This window comes from Vigna umbellata, chromosome 4 (assembly GCF_029865625.1).
Source record: "Vigna umbellata cultivar VRB3 chromosome 4, Vumbellata_1.0, whole genome shotgun sequence".
NCBI lineage: Eukaryota > Viridiplantae > Streptophyta > Magnoliopsida > Fabales > Fabaceae > Vigna > Vigna umbellata.
Genome location: NC_142168.1, coordinates 50,617,466 through 50,644,597, shown reverse-complemented (window position 1 = coordinate 50,644,597; position 27,132 = coordinate 50,617,466). Strand labels below are relative to the sequence as shown.

At 30.8% G+C, this 27,132-nt stretch overlaps 2 long non-coding RNA genes across 4 annotated transcripts; one reads left to right on the top strand and one right to left on the bottom strand.

Moving 5' to 3' along the window:
• The first annotated feature begins 2,326 nt into the window (after positions 1-2,326).
• On the top strand, positions 2,327-4,209 carry LOC148200509 (uncharacterized). 3 transcript variants are annotated; one of them, XR_015785751.1, is made up of 5 exons: positions 2,327-2,526; positions 3,330-3,440; positions 3,521-3,635; positions 3,739-3,869; positions 3,967-4,209. It is a non-coding gene; the product is annotated as an uncharacterized LOC148200509 (long non-coding RNA). The 3 variants fall into 3 exon arrangements; XR_015785750.1 differs by lacking the exon at positions 3,967-4,209 and having other exon boundaries at positions 3,536-3,635; positions 3,739-3,952; XR_015785749.1 differs by lacking the exon at positions 3,967-4,209 and having other exon boundaries at positions 3,739-3,952.
• A 19,164-nt stretch (positions 4,210-23,373) lies between these two features.
• LOC148200508 (uncharacterized) lies at positions 23,374-26,879 on the bottom strand. Its single transcript, XR_015785585.1, has 4 exons — positions 26,175-26,879; positions 25,300-25,408; positions 25,035-25,105; positions 23,374-24,061 (listed from the first exon to the last, which is right to left on the bottom strand). It is a non-coding gene; the product is annotated as an uncharacterized LOC148200508 (long non-coding RNA).
• Positions 26,880-27,132: the final 253 nt, after the last annotated feature.

Genomic DNA, 27,132 nt, shown 5'->3' with positions numbered 1-27,132 from the left:
GTAAGTATTTCAAGTGCTGTTAAAAGATATTCCTTTTTGTGTATTTCAACTTGCTTAATATGTCCAGAAAAAATAAGGAGCTATATTCAGTATGAAAATTCAAGACATGCAAAAGTAGTGAAAGAAGCAAAACTTAAGATTGATGTAGCTAAGGAAAAGGTAATAGAAAACAAGTGTTATAATGTTATTTGTATATGGATTATCCTTATTGTTATAGTGTGTTTATAATAATTTTATGTGTATGATATGTTTAGGTAAAATGTCTTACAGAAAAGTTGCAGAATGAGAAGGTCAAAGTATCCTCCATTCGGATGGAGGAGCATGATGCTCTTATAAAGATAAGAACTGAGGTTGATGAAGCACATATTGAGATGTTCATGAGCCACGAGTCAAAACTCTATGTCATGATCAATTGATTATGAATTATATATTGGCTAAAGTCCTCCACTTTCATCTTTTTAGGTCAAAATATTTTGGTGTGGTACAAAAATCCATGGTTCAAAGTTATCAAGTTGTAAATCTTTATATGGTGGCCATTTTTATCAAACTTAGAGTAGGTTCCTCCTTTGTTATGGATTTATATTCCAAAAACAAAAATATACACTGTGATAAAAAGAAATCATGACTAAAAAAATGTAGTTTTATATTAAATAAGTTCTATCATTTATTTCCTTTGTAAATCTCTAATTGAATGCGCAGATTCATATTACTTTCTTCTATAAAGTAATATTGATTCTCGTAAATGTAAAACTGGAAGTAGATCAATAATTTATTATCCTCTCATCAATGAGCGAAAAAGAAAAAAAGAAAATGATGAACAAGTAAGGTAAATGACTAACGTATCCTTTAATCTATTATGCTATAAATAAGAAATATTTTTCACCAAAGTTTTATGGTGACAAATTATTATAAAATTAATATGAAAATTAAATATTAAACATGTAAATATTTTTTTTGTTTCTCATATTCATGTATTATAGTATTAAACTATTAAAGAATTATTATATAATTAATAAAATAAAACCATCGACAAAACAAAGAAAATAAAAGTTTTTATCATAGTTATACAAAAATAATTATAAATAAAATAAGTTTGTGGTTTTATTACAAAACGCTGATAGAAAAATTCATTTTTCTACTTGCTAACTTAATTTAATTTTTGTATTGATACTATTTCTTTATTACAGCAACCTTCCATAATAGCTTAATTAAATTAATATATTAGAGTTTTAATTTAAAATAATTTTATTCAAATTTTTAGGCGTATATGTATTCACTTTTAAACAATTGATGTAAGTACATACGTCTAACCCCTTATCACTCTCTTTTACTGCATGGAAATGAAAAGCTTGAGCAGTAATCACTATTCTTCTATGGGTGTTGTTCTCTCCACCACCACACCTTTCTCCCTCCACCTCTATTTACTATTTTGTCCCTAAGTAAAATTTTATTTTTAGGGTTATTATTTTTCAATTTTACCCATTCACAACCTATTCCACTAATAACCTATTCTAGTCCCCCGTACATGAGTAAAATAATTTTCTTTCATTTTAACATTATATTTCTTCCTCTCTTTCTTTCGTCGCTGTGAGATACTACAAGTTGCAAAGGTTGGTGGTGGTGGAAAGAATTATGAAGCAGTCTCTCTCGTGGTGCAGTGTCGCTCTCGTGATGCAGTGTGTGGAGTGGTGCAGTGTGTGTTGCTTCCTCCAGGTGCGTATTCGAATAAACCTTCAAATAAAACCCTAAAATAAAAAACGTAACCTTTAAACGGAGGTGACATCTTTTAACGGATGTCAACATCCTTCAACCCCTTCAACGGATGTCAACATCCGTTTAAGGTAAAACGGATGTCGACATCCGTTTTTTTTTTAAACTGATGTTGACATCCGTTGAAGGATGTCACTTTCGTTTAGAGGTTACGCTTTTTATTTTAGGGTTTGTTTTATTAGTTTATTCTTTATTTTGGAAATATTGATTTATTATTTTTGAATATATTTTTAATTTTAATAATGTAAGGAAAATGAAAAAGAAAGAAACGGAAGGAGGAGAAGTGAAACGGAGAAGACAAATGAGATTGCAGAGTAAAGCAGAAGACAAATTGTTAAACGGAAATGAGAGATAAAAAGATTGGGTACAGGGAGTAAAGTAGAAGAACTAGGTTTCAAATAAATTAAAATAATAAAAGTAAAAAATTTTAATCTAAGAATATAATTAGAATTAAAAAAAATTAGGAAGGTGGAGGGAGAAAGATGTGGTGGTAGAGGAAGCAACACCCTTCTTCTATCGTTTCAATCACCGGGTATCTTTTGAAAGTTGATACTACTGGGCCTGTTTTGGAAGGCCACCCCACTTCATTTTATCTTTCCTTTTTCTCTGTTCGTCTTTTCTCTTTTATTCTTTCATTTTATCTTTCCTTTTTCTCTGTTCGTCTTTTCTCTTTTATTCTTTGAACGCTGCTACTCTGTTGACTGTGCTAGGGATTTCTCAACTTTCAATTCATTGTGCTTTCTTTCTCTTTTGGGTGTATGTTTTCTGCACTTCATCTTCTTTCTTCTTCTTTATCAATGCTATGTGCTTTATTCATCATAAAGCTTGCTGCTTTTACCTTCATCATGTTTTACTTTGTAAGTTGCATCTACCACTGTAATATGGTATCAAATTGAAAAGCTCTGCTGCGCATATCTCTGCCTTCTTTTTATGTCATGATTAATTGTTTATGAATTATGCATCATTCATGTTATCTTGGCTAAAGTTGTCCACTTTCATTTTTTAGGTCAAAATATTTTGGTGTGGTACAAAAATCCATGGTTCGAAGTTATCCAAGTTGTAAACAACTAGTTATTAGCTCAGGACTCTGAAAGCAAAATAAAATGTTGGTTTTGTTTTATGATCATACTAGGACGAAAAAGAACTAATATGAAAGGCAAACAACTGTTGGTACATAGGTTTAGTCTTAGGTTTCGCTATAATTTCGTTTGCATTATATACTGTTCAATACTTTTATCATTTAATATCTTGTTCTTTTCTTGCACAATAGTATTAGCTTACATAATATCCTGTAAGATGTTTATTTTCTTAGTTTAAATTCCTTGATTTTGTATTTTTCTAAACATCTAGGTAGGTCTCGGTTTGATAAAGAAATAAATGTTCTTAATGTGGTAAAAACAGAAAATAGAGTATGTGTAGGTAATTTTGTTTCTTAAATAAATTAACGCTCTTAACTAGGCCAAAATGGAAAGTTTGGATACATATAGTTGTTTTATATGTTACTAGTTTTAATGTTTATGCTATTGTAAGGGTTGACAATTGTTTTTCTTATGTTAAAGACAAAAGTGGATGTGATGTTACGAGAATCAATCCAGAGTTTGTGGACAACAATGGGATGACATTTTGAAAGTTACAAAGTTACAATGAGGAATCGGTTCTTCTGCTACAAGGTAATTCTCAAAATTTATGAGCTCAATTTGTGTGATTGATGATACCATTTTGACTAGGGAATTAACAAGTTTTCTAAAAGAAAGCAACAATGCAGATATGAAGATACAAGATGAAATTACTACTTTACCTGAAGAAAGCTGGTTTGTTTACAGTCTTACAGAGAAGGATGAGATTGATAATTATATATCTTCAAAGTGAGTTCTTTTCTTAAATTTTTAATGTCCTATTCGGATGTTTATATTTGTAGACTAAGCCACAGCTATTGAATCACATGTTTCTTTTCTACCTTGGTTGCAGGGCTAAAAGACTTAAGAGTCTCAATTCTCAAAAAAGTTTGTAGGAGTTTATGTTTAATGTTAATTGTTCTTAATAGCATAATGCTGGCAAAAACCCTCATTCCATATGGGTCTTCTTTCAGTGGAGTAATGGTATTGTATTAATGATGAGACTCTTGTAAATTTATCTACTAATAACTATATGTTGCTAACATTCTTTTTAACATGATATCATTTTTTATTTTTGTAGGTTTCGGTGGAAATCTCCTTTGTTTTTGGACTCAAGGGACCTTCATTATTGTAATCATTGTATATAACTTTTTGTATTTTACTTTAGTGGTATACGAAATGAATTTTTTTTTTTTTGTAATTTAATTACTATTTACAGTTGTATTTTTTTTACTTAACTAGTTAGATGTACAATGATATATTCATTATAAAGTGATAATGTATTCTGAATATTTCTAATAGTAACAATAAGAAGAATTCTAGATTTTTTGTCTTGATCAAATGTTAGCAATATACGACTTAGTGTTACTATTTTCCATAACCATATAATCCATTATTAGAAGTATGTAGGATTATTATTAGAAGTATGTAGGATTATTTGTAGAAGTTGTTCATAATAAATAGTTTTATTAGGTCAATGTATATGAATTATTTATAAATTTCAAAGGGTAGTTGAATATCTATAATCTTGTTATTAGTTTTGTTTTTTATGTTTTCATAAAAGTTTTATGAATTTTTTTAAACAAATTCATTTTTCTTGACTGGTCTACGTATAATCGCAAATCATTAAAAAGTTATGAGCAAAGCTGTCTGCAATATCAGGTGGAAGCACTGTGTCTCCGATCACAGCAAGTTTATATTTTCAATGAATCTTGTTTTTGTTGAAACGTTTTCTTTTTGCCTCTTTTTTGAACCAATGAACTGAGCTAAGCAATTTTGTGGCTGTTGCTTCACTTGATATTTGTATTTCTGCATAATGGCTATTGGCAACACAGCATGTTTAGCTTTTCAATGAGTATTGATTTCTTTGAAAAACGTATTTTTTTTGCCTCTTTTCTACACCAATGAGCTGAACTGGGACCATAGGATGAATACGAAAGAAGCAATTTTAGTATAGAAGAAAAGAGAGAAAAGAGGTAACATCTTTCTGCAATTTTTATAGGGTTTTCTCTGTTGGCAGCGGTATTCATCTTTTCAATAACATCTTTTTCTTTAATTGAAAACTGTATTTTTTCTGAACCAATAAAAGAATAACCAATTTACTGCTGTGTTTCTACCTTTATGATAAAAAATTGAATATGCAGATTGAAATTGCTTCTTTCTATAGAGTAATATTGATTCTCGTTAATGTAATAATGGAAGAGGATCAATAATTTATTATCCTCTCATTAGTGAACAGAAAAGAAAACGATGAGCAAGTAAGATAAATGACTAACGTATCCTTTAATCTATTACAAAAATGCCATTAATAAAAAACATTTTTTACCTAAGTACTATGGTGACAAATTATCATAAAATTAATATGAAAACTAAATATAATACATATAAATATTTGTTTTTCTGTTTCGCAATATTTACATCCATCACAAATTTCTCAACTCAAATAACATAATGATGGTCGTCTTTCTCAACTTCCCATATCTGTTCTATTATACCATAGTACGTCATTGATCCAAATATAGGATTTTGATCTTTGGATGTGAAAAGTTTTGGGAACTCAACTTCAAGATTGACTCCACTATTTTGTAGTGTGTTTTTATCATCCAAATACTTCGTATAAAAAGTGAAATTATTAATTTCGCAACATGTACAACATATAATATCAAACATCAATCCATTTGCTAGCCACATCAAAGTCTTAAAAGATTTTGAATATTTCAAAACCTCAGCTTTAAACTATTGCTTTAATATACTGTAATGCTTCATCAACTATTATTTCTCTTATTGACTTAGAATGTTCTCTTCCCAATGACTTTGTATGCATATAAGTAAGAGATTGCATCATCTGTGTTGTTCAGTACGTATAGATGTGCTTGCAATAATTCATTGCGATCTTCGATTACCACATTTACACCTCAAAAGCACTTACATATAGAACACCTTTTGTTAGAATTATTGGACTTTGTTTCTCAACACCAAGAGAGAGGAGAAGGGGGGGGGGGTGTGAATTGATGTTTTATAAAAACTAGCACTTTTCAAATCTTTTTCGCAAATGGTATGGTTCTTGAAAACTTTCTTGTGTCGTAAGCAATGTGTGCAATGAAACCAGTATGTGTGTAAAGACTATAACATAATGAATGCGCGAATGTAAAGAGATAGGGAGACAATAAATCTTTTCAGTCTAGTCACGTTTGCTTCTCAAGAATGCTTCAAGGTCTGTAAAACCACTTCTCGTTCTTGATTCTTGGAGCCTTTGATCAATCTGTAAAACCTCTCACATGAAAATCAATCAGATATGAAAGTGTAATTCTCAAATGTTCTACAGAAAATCAAACAATGCGTCAATATATAGTTTTTGTCAATTCTGATGCAAATCAATCGATTACTATATTAATGTAATCAGTTACATTAAACACATGTAACAAACTTACAAATTGTCAAAGCACATAATTGAATGTTCAATTAATGTAATCGATTCTCATTAAATGCTTAGTCAAACACATTTAAAAATATGATCGTTATAGTAGTTATGATAAGCATAAGTCAATTTTAAAATCTTAACAGACTTAATTGAATACATAAACTTTGTAATCAATTAAGCTTTAACACTTAGAAGAATTTTGAAAACTTTTCTTTCTAAAAACTCGTCACAACACATTTGAAAAAGATATGTGCAAACACACGAGTTTTAATCGATTCACCGACTAATGTAATCGATTCAAAACTAGTTGTTTTGCCATAATTTAAAAACTCAAGCTGTCTGATGACCTTAATTGATTATCACACCACTGTGATCGATTAAGTCATGCAGACATGCTTTTGTGAATGTGGATTTTATATCACCAAAACGTATATTGTGCATACACAGATATAATCACTTCATAAAGACAATAGTATGCATTAATCAATACAATATGTCAATAAAACGTGACAAACACAATATGTGCATATTTCACACTAAGCATGAACACATATAACTCATAAGACAATACACATACATGTGTTTTTATTAACAATGTGTTGTCATCATAAAAAACAACATCATAGGGATTTGGTTTAGCTAACACTGTGCCCCCTATCAACACCTTTCAACCATGATCTAGAAGGAACTCCTATCATATTTGCTTTTGTCCTGTAATTTGAACAAAACTCAATACTTATTTTAGCAATAAAACTCTCAATTATCGAAGCTTTTGAGCGATATTGATTTTTCATGTACCATTTCAAAATCTTCATATAAAGTTCAATATGATACATCCATCTTGGGTGACAAAGGAATTTGAGTATAGGAAGGGGTATTGTAGGGTTCTATGAGATGAAGGGTGAAGAAAAATGAGAGTCATTTTTGTGTGATTGATAATGTGGGAGCAGATGATGAAACATCTTGGTTAGACAAGAAGAAAATTGTAAATATGAAAAAATGGTGTATGTTTTTGTTGAAGTTGAATGAATAAAAAAGGGGAAATTCAAAAATTAGAGAAGAGGATGGAGTGGTTGTGTCTTCTATGTTGTATGAAAATTGGAAGGGTTGATAATGGAGTTGAAAAATAGAGAAGTTGTGATGATTGTTTCTAGGTGATTGATGAGAAAAGATATCAATGACAATAGAAGTAGGAAATCTTGAAGTTGAGACATGGAGGAAGAAGAATAATACTTTTATAATTTAATTAAAAAAATGAGCATGTTGTAGACTCATATAATCAGACGTGGAACAAAATTTATTACAAAGCATAAAACTTAATGTCGTTTGAAATTAGGGACCAAAACCATTGTTTTTCAAAGTAAAGGAACCAAACAATATCAAAATTTTTTAGCATGAACTATTTATAACTTTTTGGCTTAATACCTAATTTTGTCCCTATATTAGTTAGTTTTGTTCAAAATGGTCCTCACTTTTTTTAGATGTCCAAAGTAGTTCATTCTTTTGTAAAAAATGTTCATTTTTGTCCTTTTTACTAACGATGTTTAAATCGATAATGGCGTAATGCCCACCTTAGCCAATATTCAATGAAATGTTCAGTTTTAAAATATGTGGTACTATCAACCCAAGTGTTGTGACAATGTTAAAAGTGAAATGGTTTTTCTAAAACGAAATTACAATTAGTTTCAAAGGGATTTGCAATTAGGGTTAAATTGGGGTTGAGGAAACTAGTGAAATTGGTGTTCAATTTGGGTTAGTGGTTCATATAAATTGCAATTGGAAGAGCTTAGGTCAAGTAAGTGTTTGTAACCTCATGTTGTGTTTGTTGGATTTTGGTAAAATTCTCCCGGGTTAGCTCTGTTCATGCACTACGCAATCTGCTTGAAGTTGTTTCTTTGTTACTTCTTTTTTTCTTTTGTTCTTGCTTTAGAGAAAAATTTCAAATAAGAGATAAGAGAGACTTGTTGGGTCCACTCCCAGGAAAGAGAGGTACGTCACAATGGACAACTTAAGTACCAAGTCTTTCCTAGCCAGAGTGTATTCAAACTAGCCTTAAGTATTTCTCAAGAGAAATTCTTAATTAAAACAAGAACAAAGATTTTTTGCTAAAACAATAATGACTAAAGACTAAAAAATAACTCAAATTAAATTAAATGTATGTGCGTTAAAAAAAAAGTAAAGATAAAAAAAATAAAAATAAAAATAAGAATCAAAATATTCAAAATATTCAAAATCCTAGGGTATTCGTCTTTCCTCTTTCGATTTCTTTGGTAACCTTCGAATCCGCTCTCAATTTAGAGTTTTCCAAACATTTTCCGCTGCGTTCTACTCTCGGAAGAAGCTTCGAGGAGCTCGCAACACGTTCACTCAATCTCCTCCTCAGATGCTTCCATCAGGAGGAGAAGAGGAGGTCGTCGCACATCAGGAGAAGAGGAGGAGAAGAAGAGAGGGGATAGGTTTTTGGGGAAAAGTTCTTGCTTTCTCGATTTAAGCCCCACAGTCCAAGCCTAATATGCCTCGGGTCCATCTGCCAACCGAGGTCGTATTTTTGCTACGTGAGGGTTATGCCTCGGTTCACCCTTGCAACTGAACCAATATTTTCTTTAGACACCGGTTGCTTAACAACCGAGGCATATAATGCTTTTAAAATTATGAGACTGTGTTTTGACATGCTTCGGTTCCATTAAAACCGAGTCATAATATATGTAACACCCCAAAATATAAAACATCTCACACCCAAATTTATTTCATTAATAAAGAAAACATCGTACAATATTACAATCCTCCATTTAGGAGTAACATAGTTCACACTAGAAATACATTATAATTTCACACATAAATAAAACACTCTTAATTTTATGTATGTTTTATTTTTTTTTTCTTAAAATATTCTTCATTTTTCTGCTGCTTCCTCCTTCACTTGAATTGGTTCAGACGTCGTTCCCTCATCTGCTCCCGTATAACAAAAACATTATACGATCATCGCAAAAATAAGATTTTTTCCGGCACAAACAAACAAGTAAGGGTGAGCTACCATGCAACATTCAAAGAAAAACATTACACTATTGCTATACGTAATACATTCACCATAAATTCATGTAAAATGCAATTATCATTCTAGACTCTATTATCCGGATATAATGTTGATGGAAGTCTCGGGTGGTCATGCACTTGTGGTGATTTCAACAACAAAAATTTTGGCCAAATATAATATATCATATCACCCACAAGGTTAATCCATTAATGTCTATAAACATAGACTAGGACCTCCTACTACTCTCACCACATAACACATCCTTCTCTAATTGATACTGGAAGATTATTAGAGTTTTAGGATAACCACCAACAATAGGACCCTCAACATCAACATATACACTAATACCATACCAATATAGAATCTCTCCATGAGACTCATATCATGCTCATTTTCCTCAACTCATGTCATACTATTACAAAATCTCCTCATAAAACTCATATCATGTTCAGATTCATAATTTCATATCAACATCATAAAATACATTCAACACAGAAATCATACAAGATAAATATATTACAAACAAATTAACAATAATAAAATCTTACTATAAATAGTCAACGGAGAAGAATCAAATGTTTGACAATCATTAAAATAAACTTAATAAAAACTCTTGGGGAAACAAGAAGTTGAATCTGGCAGAGCCGGTTAGACAACTTCTCATCCTTCCAAGAATACAACGTAATTAAATAATAAGAATAATGACAGGTTTGGGGAAATAAGAAGTTGAATCTGGCAGAGCCGGTTAGACAACTTCTAATCCTTCCAAAAATAAAAACGAATAAGGAAAACAATATAAAGTATGGGGAAACAAGAAGTTGAATCTGGCAGAGCCGGTTAGACAACTTCTCATCCTTCCAAGAATACAACGTAATTAAATAATAAGAATAATAACAGGTTTGGGGAAATAAGAAGTTGAATCTGGCAGAGCCGGTTAGACAACTTCTAATCCTTCCAAAAATAAAAACGAAAAAGGAAAACAATATAAAGTATGGGGAAACAAGAAGTTGAATCTGGCAGAGCCGGTTAGACAACTTCTAATCCATCCATAGGCAATTAATAGCATACATATGCATAACATAATCAACATCACATTTTACAACTATCACACTTGGATCTAAGCACAAAAGCATGTTCTCATCAAAAATTCAAAATCATACAGAAACAAAATACTTCACACTCAAGATTTAAGATCAACCAAAAGCAACATATACAAGACTCAAAATAATACCAAACAAAATGTAACTCCCATTACCTCTATTCCAGACTTAGGTTCCTCTTCTCAAACCGTTCTCCAGAAACTTCTAGAATTTCCCCTCTTCAACTAGAATTTCCTCCAACTCTCTCCTCTCACAATTTCCCTAGAATTTTGGTGCAAATCTTCCTCCTCCCCCCCTTGGCTATTTATAGCCAAAAAATTTTACTATTCATTTTTACTATTCATTTTTACTATTCACTTTTACTATTCATTTTTACTATTCAAAAATTATTTTTTATTCACCATTCTTATCTCTGAATAATTGATTCTACGTGGAGTGTCCTCTTCCACAATTTATTTTAATATTTTTTTTTAACTATTCACTATTCACTATTCACTATTCACTATTCACTATTTACTATTTACTATTTACTATTCATTCATTTTTTTTTTTTAACTTTTAAAATAAATTCTCAAATTTTTAAACTCCTTCCTTTGAAATTATTATTATTGTTACCTATCATAAATTTTAATTTATTTTTTTGTTACCATACTTTTATTAACTTTATAAAAATAAAAATAAAACAACTATTTATTAAATTTAAATATTTTTCATGGGTCTTACAATATACGAGTTAAAAACGTCATTTATTTACTAGTGTAAAGTTCTTCATTTCATCTTAGGTCAAAATATTTTGGTGTGGTAGAAATATCCATGGTTCGAAATTATCGAAATATATTGTAGAGAGAGGTTCCTCTCCTATCTTTCTTCTTTTGTGCTAAAGTTGCTTCTTTGTTATTCATCCTATGATCCCAATTCAGTTCATTATTTCATAAAAAGCAAAGAAAAACAGTTTTTAAAGAAATTAATATTTATTGAAAAGCTAAACCTTAATAAATTTTGTCTTCTTACATAATTCAAATAGATCTTTACTATTCTTCCGCCAAAACTCTGCAAATATGTAATAAAAGTAACATAAATACATAAATATAAACATTTCAATTTTTTTATAAAACTTTGTATTCATTAACTTTTTTTTAAACTTTGTATACATCAATTTCGCCATGATGACATAAAACATTTTCAAGAGTATAGAAAACACATTGGTTTCTATGATAAAAAAAAAAAGTTACTTGACTGAATGATAAATTTAATTATATTTCTGGTTGAAAAAATGACCCTAGATAAAACACAAAGTAAAGACTTGCTTTAGAGTGAATCTTTCTTTATATATATATATATATATATATATATATATATATATATATATATATATATATATTTCTCTTATTTTATGATATTAGGAGAAGAGGATGATCATATGAATTCAGTATAATACGGAATTAATGCTAAAATTTTGAAATAGATAATTTAGTTTTTTGTCTATATTAGTTGAAAATCAGTATTATATTTTTATATAGTATAATATCACTTTTAGAAATATAAAACTTTATATATATATATATATATATATATATATATATATATATATAAATAACTCAAATCAATTATTACAATTATTTAATATAATTATAATATCTAATATATATATATATATATATATATATATATAATATCTCTTTTAATAATTGTAGTATTATAGCTATCATAAAAAACTTTCTTTATAAACGGCAGAATATTATAAACTTTTAAAAGGTGATATCATTTCTTTTTATCAGGAACATTTTTAGTTCAAGAATAGATGTAACTTTTATGTATCATTTACTTTTTAGTTTCATTAATATATTTTTCATTGTACCTTCTGAAATTAATATTTTAATTTTAGTTTTTTACCTATTCATTCATGAGCACTAATTAGTGTATCTACTAATTTCTTAAAACTACATATATATATATATATATATATATATATATATGTATATATATATATATATGTATATATAAATATATATATGTATATATATATATATATATATGTATATATATATATATATATGTATATATATATATATACCGTTTTATGATTTTTCATTTTTTTTTACTGTTCTACATTGGAAATCATTAAAAGAAATTGATAAATACACTAATGTTCATCCATAGAAAACTAAAATTAAAATATTTACTATAGAAGGTACCGTTTAAAAAATATTAATGGAACTAAAAAGTAAATAATACATATTAAGAACATAAAAGTTATGTAAATCTATTTTTCAACAAAAAATGTTCCTGATAAAAAAAAGTTGATACCACCTTTAAAAGTTTATAATATATATTCTATCGTTTCTAAAGAAAGGTTTTTACTATAACTATAATACTACAATTATTAAAAGAGATATTGTATATAAAAGTAGGAAAGAAGTGATAACTCAAATAACCTATCACAATTATCTAATATCTAATATCAAATATAAATATATATATATATATATATATATAAATATATATATATATATATATATAAATATATATATATATATATATATATATATATATATATATATATATATATATATACATATATATAAATAAAAAGTTTTATATTTCTAAGAGTGGTATTATGTTGGGTCAAGACATAATATTGATTTTCAATTAAAGTAGACAAAAAAACTAAATTATCTATTTCAAAATTTCAGCATCAATCTCGTACTATACTGAATTCAAGTGATCATCTCATCTCCTAACATCATAAAAGTTATCATTGTAAGAAAGACAACAAAAAAATATACATAAAAGAAAAATTCACTCTAAAGCAAGTCTCTCCTCCATGAAAAATAAATGAGAATAAAATTTATCATATACTTCATAAATATACCATATTCATAATTTTTATTTAAATAACCGAGTTTAAATATAAGCAAATTGAATAAAATATTTCTCTATGTTAAAAGTTTATCATATACTTCACTCCATATTTAATATATTTATAGGCTTACTGTAAGACCCTTGATTTTTAACAAAAGATAATTTCTGACATCCTCACCATTAATGCACGCCACATCATTTCTCAGCCAGTAAAACCCACTACCTAATCTGATCCCCTCCCTCTCTGTCGTACACGGAAAAGCCGCGCCCATCATTTTTCTGAAACATTAAAAACGTACCAAACCCTGCATGCACACACGAAACCTGTCGCGGGAGAAGCTTCCCATTTCAGAGTTGGTGTGCAGGTGTCAACTTGGGAGACGTTCGTTCGAACGAACGTGAGTTTAACACAACTAGAATTTTTGAAAACTCTCTCTCTCACCTGCATCATTCATCTTCTTCCTCAGAACCCAACCTTTCGTTTTCTCCAACTTCTCTCTAGAAACCCTCACCTTCTCTTTACTGTAACTCATCACCTTCTTCTCCGATCACGTTTCAGAACCGTAGGAACGTTCCTGGCACCGTGAGCTTCAATCCTGTTGGAACAATCGGTACCGTTATAGAGTCGCGCAGCGGAATAAAATACTTAGAAAGCGTGTTACGGTCACAAATCAAGTTTAATGGTCCGTTTTAGAAAAACAATTTTCTTAGAGAAAATTTATCAAACAGTTGATATGCGTAAAAGATAAAGAGTGTAGGGAATAGAAAATCACACAAGCAATTTTTATCCTGGTTCGATTCAAAAGAATCTACGTCCAGTCGTTAATCACTATAAATAGTGATTAACCTTTTTCACTAAAAAGTTATTTAACAGATTACAAGAAATAGTGAATAAAGCAGATAAATAAACCTTCCTTCGACGAACGAACCGGAAGAAGAACACTCTGCCAACTCGAAGAGAACCACTCCGACTATCGACAAACGAAACGCGAGCTTCTCCTATTCACGAGACCAGGCAGAGCACCTTGCTAACTCGAAGAGAGCTTGCTCCGACTATCGACACACGACACGCGAGCCTCTCCTGTTCACGAGACCAAGCAAGGGAACTTGAACTATAGCTTCTGAGAACTTCCTCTGACAAACAGTATTCTGCAAGAGCTTCTGTTCAACAACGTTACCTTCTGATTTCTCCAAATCAAAATATATAGCCAAGTACACTGAATGCCAAAGGACAGCTCCCAACTGCCATGAATAATCGATTATTGTAAGTGATAATCGATTATTCAAGTCCGTTACAGGTTTTCAAAGATGTGATAATCGATTATATGAAGTGATAATCGATTATTCAAGTATGACTTGTGATAATCGATTATTGCTTAATCATAATCGATTATTGCAGGTTAAAAATGCAAGTTTTACAAGGTTTACAAGAATTTCCTACTACATTTAATTTCTACAACTTGCTTTTAACTAATTCTAATATCTTCTTCAACTAAAACTTCTTGTAGCATCATCAAAACAAATTTCTTCAAGATTTACCAATACTCCTTATTGGTAACAAATCCGACCCGAACAGATCCTAGTTCTGTAACCGGTAAGTCACTCGACTCTGGACGTCGATCTGAACGTTTGTTCTGTAGTACATGTAAACTAAGATTCAGTTGCATGCATGGGTTATAGGTCTGAGTTGTTTCTGATTTCTGGTGTTTTAGATTAAGTGAAAGTTGTCGAGCGAAACCTGAGGGTAGGACGCTGTTAGAGGTCGGACAAAACCTTACTTTTCGGGAGTACACTGCTATCCAGGTAAGGGAAGCTTATTAAATTTAATTCGTATAATTGTCTTGTACTGTATGAACATTATGTGTGTCGCATGAAGTATGAACTGTGTTATCTGATTGTTGGTATATGATCATAAGTATGAAGTGTATATTGGTTGAGTATGCATGGTCGAACGTTGTTGTACTGCATGAACATGGTATAGGTTGGTTGAAATGTATGATATGAGTGATATGTGTGAATATGAAATATACCTGCTTAGAAGTAGTGAACGTAAGTGAAACTCGAATATCAAATTCCCTATGATAACGTGTGTCCGACATTAAACGGTTCTCGACCGTTTGGTGTTCCAGTAAACTTCTTTGAAATGGAATACTTTCCTTTGGGAAGGATTCTGGTCGAGCATGAGTTATGTAGGTCTTTTACTTAGAGCTCAAAATGAGCAGTGTCGATCTTACACATAGTAATCGTATTGGGTAGTGCTCGGTCTTACACCAAGCGCTCTTACTCTTTTCTTGAAAAATCCTTGAAATACAGATCCTTCATCTGTGTCGACCGTCAATGTCGAGCATCCTCGTAATACAGATCATTCATCTGTGTCGACCGTCAATGTCGAGCATCCTCGTAATACAGATCATTCATCTGTGTCGACCGTCAATGTCGAGCATCCTCGTAATACAGATCATTCATCTGTGTCGACCGTCAATGTCGAGCATCCTCGTAATACAGATCATTCATCTGTGTCAACCGTCAATGTCGAGCATCCTCGTAATACAGATCATTCATCTGTGTCAACCGTCAATGTTGAGCATCCTCGAAATACATATCATTCATCTGTGTCGACCGTCAATGTCGAGCATCCTCGTAATACAGATCCTTCATCTGTGTCGACCGACAGTGTCGAGCCCCTTGATTATACCGATCATCCATCTGTATCGACGACAGTGTCGAGCACCCTTCGTAATACAGATCATTCATCTGTGTCGACCGACAGTGTCGAGCACCCTCCTTAATACAGATCCTTCATCTGTGTCGACCGATAGTGTCGAGCACCCGTTCTCGGTCGTCCTCGTTATAAAGAGGGCTGAAAGTTCAATATTTACGTACTCGGACTGAAAGACAAAAATGAGAATAAAAGTGAAAGGTTTTGAATGACGAACATAATATGAGATGATTAAATGGTTATGATTGTTGTACGAGCGTTCCAGGGAGGAACGACTCACACATGTTGAATGTGGAATTTGGTAAAGTATGACTGTGGGCATGCTAATGCTGGCTTGGTCCATCCTGATATTCCGTGACACTCGTCTTCACGTAGAGGAGAGTGGTTCATGTGTGGGAATGGCAGGAGGTCCTTAGTCCATAAGTTAACATGGGCGACGTAAGAAACGGACTAACCTCGAGTGGCAGCTGTCGAGTGTAATACAGTTACTACACCACTCGGGTGCAAGGACGCCTGTAGCTACACAGATTCATACAGTCCGGACGGTCAGTCTAGTATCAGGAATTGATTTGAGTTAATGGATTGATTTAATTATATGTTGTGAAATAATTGATATGTTGATGCACTATGAAATGAATGATTTTACTTGAATTAAATTCAATAAGCTTACCCTGTGTCCTCTTCTTTGTGTTGTCGATTGTCTTTGTACGTCCGTCTTGTCCTTGCGATGATCATTCATGTGGATGGGAGCAGATGGAAGTGAGCTGCTGGAAGAGGCGCTGGCGGAAGAAATTTCGGAAGATGTCGATCCGGTTGAAGTAGGGATTAAGGTCGAGCCCTAGAGTGCTCGACATGTGGTAGCTGTTAGTATTTTGTTTAGTCTTAGAATTTGTATACCGTCGGCTACATTACATTTTGTATCTTAAGCCGCTCGACGTTTTGGACCTCGTATCTTTTTGTAAAAACTGCACTGTTTTAATGATTAATGTAATTAATTCTGATTATGGTTATCACTATATTTTGGGATGTTACACTTACGAACTTAAGACGTAATGTATATGACTAATTTATATTTGGATTATCCAATATTGGGAGATAAAAATATTTTGTTTACTGCTCTACCTAATAATTATCTGTATTTTATCTGTCATTTTTTTTAACCAGAAATATATTTAAATTTATCAGTAACTTTTTTTTTTATTATAGAAACCAATGTGTTTTCTATTATGTCACATCAATAATTTAAGAAGAAGAAAATTAATGGATACATAATTTAAAAAAAAAAATTGAAATGTTCATATTTAAGTATTTATGTTACTTTTAGTATATATTTGGAGAATTATGGCGAAAAAATATTAATCATCTATTTAAATTGTATAAGAAGACAAATTATATTTAAGAAGCAGAGGACTAGCTAACCTCTGAGGTGGAAGCATTGTCTTAGATCACAGCAGCTTTACCTTTCAATAAATCTTGTTTTCGTTTCAGAAGAAGAAAGGTTGGAGACGGAACCTCTCTGCAATTTCTCTGGCTTTTTCTATTGCCAACCGTATTCAACTTTTTCAATACCATTTTTCTCTTTGAAAACTGTATTTCTTCTGAACCAATAAAAGAACAACCAATTTACCGCTGTGTTTCTACCTTTATAATAAAAAAATGAATTTGCAGATTGAAATTGCTTCCTTCTATAAAGTAATATTGATTCTCGAAAATGTAATAGTGGAAGAAGATCAATAATTTATTATCCTTTCGTCAATAAGCAGAAAAGAAACAGATGAACAAGTAAGGTAAATGATTAACAAACTATTATAAAATTAATATGAAAACTAAATATAATACATATAAATATTTTTTTTCTGTTTTCCATTATTTATATCCCCCAAATTTCTCAACTCAAATAACGTGATGATCTTGTCTTTCTCAACTTAAAAAATAGTTTTAAAATCTAGCTTGTCAAAGAAATTAAATGTGTACTTGTACACCTTAGTTACATTCGTAGAATATAATTTATGTATTTGTTAATCAATATCTAAAATGTTGAGTTGTTTTAAGACAAAATCTTTAGTGATATGTGAGTTTATATTGAAGATTAACATTAAATTTGTTTTAGATATGATAAAAATTTATCTTTTGATATTATATGTAAATATAGAGTTAGATATGATAAAATAATTTTTAGAAAATATAAAATATTGTACACCTCGACCATGGATGTAGAATGAATAATTTAAATTTAATTAACATGACTGAAACAAAAATATTAACAGGATGTGTATAAGGTAAGAGGAGAGAAAAACAATGAATTATGAACGTATGAGTGACTTTCAACCAGCAACAATGATATAAAATTTCTTGTTATGACTTTCACTCCAAATCATATATCTCAAGCATAATTGTTTTCACCGTTTCCACTAAAATAATTGATCAAAACTCATTATAATTTATTCAATTTTTTTTTACATATACATATACAAGCAGAAAATTTGTTAAATATTTGAACTTGTGTTAGCTAGCAAATCCACCAATAAAAGGATGTACTTGTTAATTAAAGAGTTATTTACAAAACTCATTGTAATATTTCTGAGTTAAAATTTATAATGGATATTTTGTTGTTAGAGTGTGTTCATAGTAATTCTTAGAGTGTGTTCATAATAATTCTGTATATGATATGTTGTAAAAAACTGACAGAGTGTATTGTGCAAGTCTCCAGGATACAACAGAAATTTCTCAAAATATTTTTGAGAATTTCAAAATTAGCAAAGATTTATAAAAAAAGTATAAAATAATCTAGAATAAGTTTAGAGGAGAAAAATAGAATGAAGCTAAGAAGAGAGGAGAATAAGAGAAAGACTGAATTTGGTGTGTTTTTTATTGAGAAAAAAACTCTCTATTTATAGAGTTAGGGAAAAATCAATTAAATAAAAAGAATTAAAAATCATAAAAATTTTTAACGTTGCAGTAATTAAAACAATTTAGAACGTTGCTACTCTTAAAAAAAACTGAACGTTACTTAATAAGTTTTTTACCTTTTGCTCATTAATAAAGAAAAACAACTGTTCCAAATTAACGTCTTCACTTTTACAATATAATAATAATATATTATAACATGATGCTCTTATAAAGATAAGAACTGAAGTTGACTAAGCAGACACTGAAATGTTCGGGTTAAAGAGCACAAATAAAAAATGTATATCATGATTAATTAATTATGAATTAGGCATCATTCATGTTATTTTGCTAAAGTTCTTCACTTTCATCTTTTTAGGTCAAAAATATTTTGGTGTGGTAGAAAAATCCATGGTTCAAAGTTATCCAAATATTTTGTTCAGAGAAGTTTCTTTTCGTACCATTCTTTGTTCTAAAATTCCTATGTTCATATTATTGGTTCAGAAAAGAGACAAAAGAAAAACAGTTTTCAAAGAAATTAATATTCTTTGAAAAGCTAAACTTGTTACGTTGCCAATAGTCATTATGCAGAAATACAGATATCAACTAGCAACAAAATTACTGAGTTGGAATGAAAAATTCTATATATTGTTTCATAGCCTATGGTTCAAGTTCTGCTCATTGGTTCATAAAAGAAACAAAAAGAAAACGGTTTTCAAATAAAATAATATTCATTAAAAAGATAAACATGCTATCATAGGAAACACAATGTCTTTTCTTCCTAAATAAAATTTGTCTTCTTACAGAATTCAAATAGATCTTTAATATTCTTTAGCCATAACTCTCCAAAAATGTACTAAAAGTAACACAAATACATAAATATGAATATTTCAATTTTTTATAAAACCTTTTATGCATTTCTTAAATTATCTATTGACAAAACATATCAAGAGTATAGAAAACACATTGAAATTTTAAAATAAATAATTTAGTTTTTAAGACGAAAAATGGAGGTGGAGGGAGAATTGCTTCTCTGCAATATCTAAGGTGAAAACACAATGTCTTTAAGAAACAGCAGGTTTATCTTTTCAATAAGAAAACAACAAGTTTATCTTTTCAATAAATCTTGTTTTTTTTAAACCGTTTTCTTTTCTGTTTTTTTATGAACCAATGATCTGAATTGGAACTATAGGCTATGAAATAAAATATAAGATTTTTCATTCCAAATGAACAATTTTATGGTTGTTGCTTGATATTTGTATTTTTGCATAATGATTATTGACACAGGTTTAACTTTTCAATGAAAATATTAATATTTTTGAAAATTGTTTTTCTTTGCCTATTTTCTGAACTGGACCAAAAGATGAATATGAAATAAGCAATTTTAGTACAGAAGAAGAAAGGTAGGAGACGGAACCTCTATGCAACCTCCATGGTTTTCTTTATTGGCAACGGTATTCATCTTTTCAATAGCATCTTTTTCTTTTATTAAAAATTGTATTTTTTTCTGACCCAATAAGAGAACAACTAATTTACCGTCGTGTTTGTACCTTTATAATAAAAAATTGAATGGATAGAATGAAATTGCTTCCTTCTATAAATTAATATTGATTCTCGAGCAAATTTAAAAACGGAGGAAGATCAATAATTTATTATCCTCTAATCAATGAGGAGAAAAGAAAAAGATGAGCAAGTAAGCTAAATGATTAACGTATCCTTTAATCTATTACAAGGATGCCATAAATAAGAAATATTTTTCACCTAAGTTCTATGGTAACAAATTATTATAAAATTTTCACCAAGGCTTTAATGTTCTAATGTTATGTTATGCTTCATCAACTATTATTTCTTTTATTGTCTCATATTGTTCTCTTTTCAATGACTTTGTGTGCAAATGAGTAAGAGATTACTTCATCTGTGTTGTTTAGTATGTATAGGGATGTGCTTGCAATATTTCATCGCAATTTTGGTTACCACATTTACACCTCAAATGTAACACCCCAATTCGGATCGTCTCAAACGAACCATTTAATGTATAAACGAGTATAAATCATTAAAACAACTCGTAAATACTAATTCAAAATTTTCAAATATCCTCAACTAAAACTCAAAACAAGTGTTTAAATTAAATTAAAACATTAAATCGTTCAACAATTATATAAACGTCATTTGTGTTAAAAGATTTCCAAAGAAATAAAATCCCGCAAGTTTATCATTCTCCTCACCGCATTAACCATCCACTGGACTACCTGTAACATCATCTACTACTATATAACAACCCAAGTTATACGATCATCGCAGGTGGAAAAATAACCACAAGAAAATGCAAGGGTAAGCTAACAGAATAAGCATCAAATCACTAGTATAACATTTATGTCATAGTTGTTAAGTCTTTTTCACAATTCTATCACATTCAATAACCATCAATATACTATAAGATTACAACAATCATCCCAATACCACTCAACCATTCCCTTAATCAAATATGTATCATTCTCATTAACTCTTTATCACCTATTGAGCACAAGAACCACGTCCCAACCATTACTATAACATTATATCAACTTTTATACTTCATCGTATATTTCACTTTACCAAAACAAGACGATTCGAGTGGTCTTCTACCGCAGTTTCGGACATGTCTCCCGTGCTTCAAGTTGTTCACCTCAACTATAAACTCATAATGAGTTGGCACCCTACGAGCGAGACATTCATCCCTTTCTATCCTCTCACTAGAGAAAAGGGTGACACTCGAGTCCTTAGTCTCTTCTATCGCCCCACTAGGATGAACAAACTCATTTCTTCCACCGCCTCTTAAAGACGAAGAGATCCACCATTCTATCTTCCCGCAAGAAGAAAAGTGTCAACAAAAAACTTAGTGTAATAAACCTCTCATATCTCTTCTATTCTACCATAATATCTCATTGATCTAATTACAAGATTTTGATCTTTGGATATGGAAAATTGTAGCGACTCAACTTCTAGACTGACGCCACTATTTTGTATTGTGTTTTTATCATCCAAAGTCTTTGTATAAAATGTGCAATTATTAACTTCATAGCCTGTACAACATATAACATCAAACTTCAAACCATTTGCTAGCCACAATAAAGTCTCATAAGACTGTGATTCTTTCGAAACTTCAGATTTGAACCAGGACAAGAATGTTCTGTTATGCTCCATCAACTGCTATTTCTCTTATTGTCTTGGATACTTGTCCTTTACAACGACTTTGTGTGCTTCCAAAAACGGGATCACTTCATCTGTGTTGTTTAATATGTACAAATGTTCTTGCATCAATTCTTCACGACTTTTCGTCACCACATTCACACCTCGGATGCTTTTACTTGTAGAACATATATTTAACCATGATGTCCGAGGGACTCCTATCGGATTTGCTTTAGTCATATAATCAGAGCAAAACTCGATACTTTCTTCAGCAATATATCTTTCAATCATTGAACCTTCTGGACGATATTCATTTTTTACGTACCCTTTCAAAATCTTCATATAGCGCTCAATAGGATACATCCAACTTAAGTATATTGGTCCACACAACTTTATTTCTCTGACCAAATGAACAAGTAAATGCACCATGATGTCAAAAAAGGATAGAGGGAAAAACATTTCTAGCTGACACAAGATGATGATAATGTCGCTTTGAAGTTCATCTAACTTTGTAGGATCGATGACTTTACTACAAATTGACGAGAAAATAAAGCACAATCGAGTTATGGTATGCCTAACTTTTTTAGGCAAAATTCCACAAATTGCCACCGATAACAATTGTTGCATTAAGACGTGGCAATCATGATACTTGAGTCCAACAAGCTTTAAGTCCTGCATTAACACTAAGCTCTTGATATTTGAAGAGTATCCTTGTGGTACCTTGATACTCTTTAAAAAAAGACAAAAAATTAATCGCGTTTACCAATCTCTCTTGGTGCCAACTCTTGTCGGATCTTCATGTCAACCAAATCCAAACGCGCATTTACTCCATCTTTTGTTTTTCCCTAGATGTTTAGTACACTACAAGAAAAATTGCAATTATATACAGCCAAAATCCGTATATAATGTCCAAAATCCGTATATAACATAATGTTACATACAGATTACATACGGTCAAAAATCCGTATATAAAAAAGGCGTAGCTAAGTTATATACGGATATATCCGTATGTAATTTATATACGGAAAAATCCGTATATAAAATCCGTATATAAAATCCGTATATAAAAATCTGTATATAAAATTTGTATGTAATTATATACGGAAAATCCGTATATAAAATCTGTATGTAATTATATACGGAAAAATCCGTATGTAACGTGTAATTTTATAAAAAAAAAATTAGTGATTCCACATCTACACTAAATAATTAAAAGTTTTATATAACAAATAAAAGTAAAACACTATCCAAATTTTCAAATAGTAAGAATTGATTATCTTTTATAAATAGAATTCAAATAAACAAATACAACTCTTTTTCTTTAAGAAACTCAAACAATTACATTAATGAATCTATTATACTGTGTTACTATTCAACAGCCACAATTTTAATATATACTCATAATAAACAAACTTATCAATCTAAGTTGGTACTATGTCAAAATCATTTACAATGATAAATACCATACTAGACACTAGTAGATTTATTAGATCAGCTAAGACTACAAAAGTATCACTTGCTTCTCTTTTGCTTCTAGAGACTCCATGTACTATGAATATCTTGTCATGCTCATCTTCTAGATTTGTTTGCTTGTCATGAAGGAAAGAACCTTGGTATTCTTCAGAAAAGGCATTGTTCTTCATTCTGCTAAGCTGGTTGTTTGTTGCTCATTCTCCAACTCTTATCATAGTGTCTCACACCAACCAACATGTTTTCATCACAAAAATATTTAAGGTAAGGATTTGCATCCATCATAATATAATGATGACAGTTCATTATGAACTTACAAGATAACTAACAAGCCTAAAACCAATCCAATATCATTTATGAATAATGATTATAAACATGATCTCAAATTCCATTAACAAATAATGATTATAAACTAAACTAATTGCCTTTATAGTTCAACTTACCTTGATATGTTGCGGCTTGGACCCATATTAGCTTGCAGAAGACCACTTTGTCACCATTTGCTGGTTGACATGCCTGTAGTAAAAAAAATAAAAAGTTACTAATTTGATTTTTTATTTTTAATTTAATAAAAAATAGAGTTTACGAGTTACCCACTTTATCTAACTTTTATTAGTCCACCATATTGATTCTAAAAACACCAATATAACATATCAAATTTTGAAAAGTTACGAATCGAACATAATAGTAATCCTGACTCACTTTTAATATTTAAGCAACTCTAGTTCCTTCTATTCTTATTATTCATGGTAGATTTTTTTTTTTATCTAAAAAAGTAAAATTTATAATTATAATAAAGTATTTAGGATATTCTAAGCCTTTTATGATATATACAATATTGTAGGTAGACAATAATTTCAAAATCCTTGCTTGCCATAGGATAAAAATATCCTTATCTTGTATGTGATAATATTTTATGGGTTTAATAGTATACATTATATGGGAATCCTAAATTTGAAATAGCTTCTAGTTTAGAAATGAGGTAGTGCTCATTTTATCTTGTCTCTTCAATAACGTGAGATGTCATGACTTACTTGGATTTACTAGTGACTTTTAGAAAAGCAAATTACAATGATTAAATGCTACTGTTAAAGTTTATGGGTTATGAGATGTGGTGGGGACACCATTTTATCGGATTAGTTTCAAGCTATACAGATTGTCTTTTTTACTATTTGAATTCAACATGTATTTTTCCTTTGGACTTCTATATTTATAATCCAACACTCTCACAATTTAACTCTAACTCTGGCAATTATAACCTATATAGTGAAAAAGGTGGATTTTAAGATTGGGAGGACAGACGATTGTCAATTGGTTAAAAGGTAACTTTTAAGATATGTGGAATTATTCCATGCATCTATGTTTGAGTTAAGATGTTAGAGGAGATTAATTATTACGGATTTATAATGGAAAATTTTATCATCAAATGCTTTGATTATATTTCTTTTAATATTCTCAGCCAGGACATGAGTTCCAAGCAAGGAATTACCTCACTATTTGGGAGCAGATTGGCATTTACAGGCAAAAAAAGTTGAGCACATATGGGACCATCTTCAATTTCTGCAAATAATTAGAAACATCATTTTGTCTTTATATATTAAAGTGATAAGTTTAAAATATACTTCACATAAAACCCTTAAAATAAAAAAGATGAAAATATAAAAGAAAGAACTTATAACAGGCACACTATTCTTTAAGAATTATGATTTCTTTTATTTGATACTAAACGTTATATAAATGTAAAATTTACTCACATTATTTTGATCAACTTCTTGGATGATTTCCTCAAAGCATACATTCTCAATAATAAATTCTTCACAGGCTTTTTGAAGCTCATCTTGAGTGATGTATCCGCTTCCACTTCTATCATAAAAGAGCAAAAGTTGAATCAAAGTTCAAAATTAAAAAGTGCCTCTCCCTGCTATGGTCACACTCTAAACTCAAACTCAAAGTATAAGGCTACATGACAGAATGTGCATGAGGCAACATGACAGAATGCCTCCCCTGCTATTGTCACACTCTAAACAATTAAAATCCTCCCTTCCACTATTGAAACATGTTTCCAATTCACTTCTGCATCTCAACACAACCTTTGCTTCTAATTCAATCTTGAACTGATTATGTATAACTTGATTCCTTGCTTATAAGTTACACTGACCCTGATGTGGATGAGAACCACAATAGATCAAAGTGTAAAAAAACACAACTTGTGACAAGGGTCAGGCACATAAAATGGTTTAAATCAGCTTAATACGTACAAATGGGTGGCTGCCATGGTGAAGCAGCAGCCTTCCAAACAGAAATTGGGAGAAATTGATACAAACCAATCTCTCCCCATTACATAATTCCATGAACATTCATACAATCATTTCATCAAAAACCTAGAGTGCATTTAAGCTTCTCCTACGAATTTCATCAAACATGTTCGTAGAGTTTGTTTCTCTTCACATTTTAGGTATAATTATAGATTGGATTAGTTTACATATCCACATCTTATATACATTCTCATCATCACTCTATACATAGAATTTGCATTTAAAAATTAGAATAGAACAAAACAAGAAACATTCTTGCATTTGTGATTCATTCAATAATATTCTCAATCACAATCGCATAAAACAAAACATACCTTAAAAGCCCTCTGAATCTTCCCTAAACGCAACATCGGTAGCTCAATGGAGATCTCCTAAAAATGCACCACAAGAATCCCATGAAACTTAATAATAAGCGCCCGAAAAACTTAACAAGTGACAATATACCAAACTTTCTTCACCAAATCAAATGCTACCTAAACCCTAGAATTTTTAAACATACAAGACAAATCAGCAACACCAAAAGAAACAGAGAAAATAAAAATAACCAACTTGATATTCGATGATAATATGAGAAAACAGAGAAAGAATTTGAAGAAGCACATATCCTAACAGGAGCAGCGCAGAAAACGAGCTTGGAGCATTCCAATTTGAAGAATTTGAAGAAACACTATTCCTTGTCGAGGCGCAAGCAGTAGTTGTGTCTGCCGCGAATGAGGTTAAAGATGGTGAGGCAGTTGTCACGAGCAACGGTGAGGGCGCACTCACCGGACGGGTGCAGAGCGAGGTCGTTGATAGCGGCGTACTGGTGGACGAAGAGCGTGGTAAGATCGGTGAAGATGAGGTTGCAGGAAAAAGGGAGATTGAGAAGGGCGTAAAAGGAGAGGGCGGTGATAGAGTCAGAGTGTTGGTTGAGGGAACCGAGGGAAGAGGCAGCGGAGAGGTAGATGGTGTCATCGTCACACTCGACTCGCTCTCCTTCCTAAAACCCTAGGGCTTTTTAACCACGGAGGCAAATGAAAATGTCCAAGCACAAAACAACCAAGACCTACATTTTAAGTTTTACTTTTTATTAATTTTTAATAATTTATTTTAACATTCCGTATATAATATCGGTAGATAATGTATTTCCGAATTACATATGGATTTTAAATGATTATATACGGATAATATCCTTAGATAAAGTTCTGCTTAAACGCGCCAACATTATATACGAATTTTACATACGGAAATATCAGTAGATAAAATCCGTATATAAAATCCGTATGTAACTTA